General features: G+C 56.6%; 1 protein-coding gene across 1 annotated transcript in view; it reads left to right on the plus strand.

The window, feature by feature from the left end:
- The window catches only part of WNT6 (wingless-type MMTV integration site family, member 6), an 11,749-nt gene continuing 6,582 nt past the window's right edge, over positions 1–5,167 (plus strand). Inside the window, exon 1 of the mRNA XM_009996070.1 lies at positions 1–71. The gene's annotated coding sequence lies outside the window, so the exon portion shown is untranslated. The remainder of the gene's footprint in view (positions 72–5,167) is intronic.

Raw genomic sequence — 5,167 nt, forward strand, 5'->3', positions numbered from 1 at the left:
CCTTCCTCCCGGACCCAGCTGGGGCTCTTCTTCATCCTCCTCTGCCCCGCCAACATCATCGGGCTCTGGTGGTGAGTAGGACATCCTGGGGTGGGTGCCGGGAGGGTGCGCAGGGTCCCTTACTCTCCGGGGGCATTTCCCCCAGCCCAGCTTGAGGACAGAGTCCCCAGCTCTCAGGACACCCTTTGGGTGGGGATCACTGCTCGCTGGCCAGGTGGATTCGGCTCCGGGGCACCCCCACACTGTCAGGAGGTGGGCACATGAGCACACGGCGGGCATCAGGCTGGGGGGGGACTTGGGGTGACAGGGCACCCAAGTCTTGTGCAGAGAGCTGCAGCCTGCCTTCCCTGCACCCCGAGCCGGCAGCTCGGGAGGGCTGCACGCCTGTGGGGCAGGGGCCTCCAGACCCCTCCAATAAGTCAACTTTAATTAAAAGCCCGAGGGTCCTTACAGTGTCCCCTCCTGAATGGTGGCCTGAACGCCGCAGGGACAAAACCCCTGTTTGTAATGGTGCCTTCATCAAAGGCAGAGACGGTGCCTCGCAGGATACTGGAGGGGGTGGGGGATTCATTACAGGCACAGAGCTGGGACCCAGCCTTGGAAAGCCCAGGTATCTGTCGAAACATGAACTATTTAAATCTATTAAGAATTTCACCCAGCCTGTCTTTATCCGGTTTTAAGTGCTTAGATTCCAGCTCCCCGGCGTGCCGTCCGGGCTATCATTCATTATCTGAGGCTATTCGTCTCCACATTGTCACAGTCTTTTGACCCCTAAAATAAAGCTCTCCACAAGCCTTTCCCCTCCCGGTCCCCGCCTGCTCGCCAGTGATTTATTTAGTAGCTCCATCCCCTTGGCTAGCCCTGGCTCCAGGGCTGCAGGGCAAAAGGGTGGGTATAAATGGTGCTGTTACGGTCAGTTTTACACCAGCTGAGAGTTTGTCCCTGGAGCCCAGCACTGAAGAAGGAGTTAATGTGGGTCTGAGAGGGTCTTGCCTTGGGCTTTTGCTAGAGAAGGGGAGAGGGAGGGTGAGGTGAGCCCTGGCCGGGGCAGGATGTGTGCTGAGGGTCCCCCTGATTCCCACCGCCCACCTTAGGGCAGCTGCACCATCCTGGAGCACAGTCTGCCTGGCTGGTTTTTACCTGGCTGATTCTCAGATCTCTGCTCTGCCCTTGCAGCTGCCCCTTCAGCCTTCCCTACTTTCTCTGCCCCATCCCCATCCACACCTGCCTGGCGAGCCCTCACCCCCGAGCTTGTGCCCTGTGCCCCAGCTCCAGGGACATCGATGCCCTCCTGTCCAGGGCTGGGGTGGGCAGAAGTAAAGCAGGAGTCCAGTTTGCCTTTGATTTGGGAGCAGGCAGGTGGGACCAGCAAGGGAAGGGTGCTTGGGTACTGCTGCCCCCCACCCCGGCTGCTCAGAGCCGCGTCTCGCCGCTGAGCTCGGGTGCTGCGGGTGCTGTGACTGTGCCGTGTGTGCGCTGGCAGCGCCGGCTCAGGGAGATTAGCAGGATTTGGCAGAGGAGGGCAAGGGGTCAAACTTGTTTTTTCTTCTTTAAAAAAAAAAAAAAAAAGAAGAAGAAGAAAAGGAACTTTTAATTTAAGAATAATAACCCAGCTGCTCGCAGCGTGGCTGAATGTGCCGCGCAGCCGAGCGGCCACAGGGTGATCACCAGCACGAGCTCTGCTTTGCTCCGGAGCCTGGAGCCAGCCAGCTGGGAGGAGGCGATGTGTGGATGAGGCCACCAGCACCACCAAATGGACATGCTGGGCTTCCTGGAACAAGGGAACCTGAGCAGCCAGATGATTCAGAAGCTGCTTCCCCCAGAGCCTGGCACCTCCAGCCCCCAGCTGAGATCATCCCTCATTTCCAGGGAGCTCTTCCAGAGTGTGGGAGAGAGGTCTGGGCACTGCCCATCCCTTTGAGCCATCCCAAGATGGGCATCTTCCCATGTGCCTGCTCCTAGTACCCATTCCCTCTCCCAGATCTGGGTAGCACTGGTGTCTGTGGGTTTTGCTTTTGGTGAGGAGGGGCTCAGGGGTGCAGCTGTGTGTTGTGCCAGGGCTCATGGAAGACCCGAGGCTGGTGGCAGTGGTAGAACTGTTCCTTACTGTCACTGACATAAAGGGACCTTGGTAGCACCCCTTTGCATCTGCACAGTCACCTGGGGCACCCGTGTGTCCTTAGTCATGGGTACGGGTTCCTCTGGGCAAAAAAGGAAAGTCTTCACCCGTCCCTTCATCCCACCCCTGGGTGCATTGACTGTGCAGTGTGGGGACATGCAGAGGCTGCCTGTTTCCCATGCAGGTGACAAACTGATTTGTGAGAGTGGCTTGGTGGGGTGCAGCAGGTTTGGGTCTGATATCCAGGTAGTGACATCATACTGATGACATTGTAGCCTGAGAAAGAGCATCCTCATTGTGGTGGAATGTCCACAGGGGGCTTACTGAAGATACAGTCATCCTTGTCCTATACCCCCTGTGCCCTCTAAGAAGAGGCAGAGGGACAGGAAAGTGGGCAGACACACAGACTTGTCCATGATGGAGGAAAGCAGGCTATAGTAGTGGTGAAGGGGAGAATGTGTCATTCAGATGCTGCTGGTCCCTTGGTTAGTGCTAGGCGGCAGGGAATAGGGTCCCCTTGCTCCCACCAGCCAAGTAAAGTCTGCTTCTTCCTCCTATATCTTTTCATATTTCTTACCTGGCTCCTTGTGCAACAGTGATTCCTCTCTGAGAAGGACAGGTAGGGACCACCTGGAGCTCCTGGGCTGGCCTGAAGGGTGCAGGGATACAGGGTGGGCAAACCTGGTGTCTCAGGAGCCTCAGGCAGGTTGAAGTCAGAATTTCAGCTGAGCTGGTTTGTGGTTGGGCTGTGCTTCTAGGGACGGCAGCACTGTGGGGAAGGGGATGAGCAAAGCCCAGCTTTCCTGGTGTCTCAGCACCCATTGGCTCTCTGTGGTCACAGCTGAGAGCACTTGGGAGGTAAGAGAGCATAGGAAAAAGATCATCCTGGGAGACATGTTCTCTGCTCCATCTGTGGGTCTGAGGGAGCCTGGAGGGATAGACACCTGCCTTGTGTCGCCTCCCCCTGCATGCTCATGAGCAGTGCATCTCCAGGTTTCTGTAGGGCTCCTCCAGATGCTGACTAAGGGAGAACTTGTCCACCAGCATCGATGGCTGCACCCCAGTTCTAGGGTGTCCCTGCCCAATGCCCCCCTGGAGCCACACACTGTGGGTGAGTTCCATGCACTGGTGACCTCCTCTTCTCCTCTGCTGCCCTGACCAGCACCCAGATAATGCAGAGCCTGTAAGGGCAGGCTGCCGGGCTGTAGAGCCCTGCCTGTGTGCCTCAGGGTCAGCACTGTGAGTCACCCCCATGACTGCTGACCCACACCTGCCACCCCACAGCCCACACCCCCACCACAGCGTCCAGAGGACTGGGCTGCCTGTCTGTCCTGGGCATGTCCTCACCTCCATAGCAGTACTGTGTGGGCAAAAAAGCAAGTCCAAGCACAAGAGTCCCTGCCCAGCAGCATCTCCCCTTGCCCCTTCTGGGGCAGCTACTCACCCACTAGGTTTTTCAAAGGGAAAATGTTTCCCTTGCACTCTTTTGAGATGGCACCAGCTCCAGAATTGGGCTACTTGTGTCATCCTGCAAAGGCAAGAACTGAGCTTTCCCTCCTGCCATCCTTCATCCCTGCTCCTGGTCACCTCTGGTCTCCCATGCTGACTCCCAGGCTGCTTAGCCCTGCCATGTGCATGCCCCAAGCTGGAGTGCTCAGATGGGCTTTGCATCAGAGGTCTGAGCCCCTCAAATCCCCTCCTTGTGCAGGAAGGTGCTAGGCAGAGCTGAGCATCTCCCAATATTTGCTCAGGATGTACAGGGTCTTGCTGCCACATGTGGCACCCACATTTGAGCATATGCTTGCCCAGCTGTCATGCCATCCCAACTCTAGCCTCCTCCAATGCCTGGAGGAAGAACACAGTGACCCCTTTTTCTCATCCCAGCCCCTCCAGGGCTTGGACAGGGCTTCAGGACCACCATTCTTTCAGGTGCATGCTCCTTCCATCCCCCCTGGTACCCATGGCACAAGCTTGGCCAGCTCCTACCCACAAGCGCTTGGCCTCTTCATGACCCTGCAGCCAGCAGGTCCGTGGGCTGACACCATGCCATGCCAAAGCCTCTTTCCTATGGGCAGTTTCCCAGCTATTCGCATGCTGTCCTTGCCTAGGAAGTTTAAGGAGGGTAGGGAACAGGATCCCCTTGCTCCCCCTGATCTGCTCCCTTGGTGTCTCCAGTGCTGTTTGGCAGCTGAGCCCCAGCTGTGGGTAGTGACTTGCTCCTCTTGCTCTGCTTTCCTCACCCAGCTGCCCTGGTTAGTACCCCCGCTCCAGCAGCACCTGTGCATTGCTGCATGTGAAGGACTGGGCACCCACTGCATGCCTGTATGGGGTGAAGGGAAGCTGGGTGGGCAAAAATTCATGTGTATCCCCTCTCACCCTTTTTGCACAGCTTGGAAAGAGACCTTTAAGATCATAAAGTCTTAACTATTAACCCAGCACTGCCAAGTCCACCACTAAACCATGTCCCTAAACATCATAGCTACGTATCTTTTAAATACCTCTAGGGATGGTGACTTGACCTATTCCCTGGGCAACCTGTTCCGGTGCATAAGAACACTTTCAGTGAGGAAAATTTCCACACCATCCCCATGTCCAAGGGAGCGATGGGGGCTTGTGATAGGCTCCTTGTTCTATTATTTTGGGTAGGAACTGGACTGGGATACATTGGAGGCTTCGTGACCATGAGTTGAGCCGGAAAAGCTGGTGATTATGGCTCTTAGGAGCATCGCAGAAGAGACATCATCCAGAGCACAGGGGTTTTCACATCAGAACTCTTGTGACATTTATATCCTGTGCATCACTGGGACTGGGCTCAGGCTGCAGGTCTGGCAGTCAAAGGGGTGACAGCAGGAGGTTGGCTGGGCATTGCAGCTCCTCTTCTGTGCCTCAGTTTCCCCTTTCAGCAGTGGGGGTTGCTTCCTTTGCACAGGGGACTTGGAAATCACGGCAGAAAGTGGAGCTCATCATCCTGGTTCCTTTCAGGGCGAGGCACCAGCCATCGGGCAGCAATTCCGGCAGCAGACGGAGGCGCCGGGGGCAGGTGGGGGG

The sequence above is a fragment of the Chaetura pelagica genome, unplaced genomic scaffold (genome assembly GCF_000747805.2).
Source record: "Chaetura pelagica isolate M959 unplaced genomic scaffold, ChaPel_1.0 scaffold3, whole genome shotgun sequence".
NCBI lineage: Eukaryota > Metazoa > Chordata > Aves > Apodiformes > Apodidae > Chaetura > Chaetura pelagica.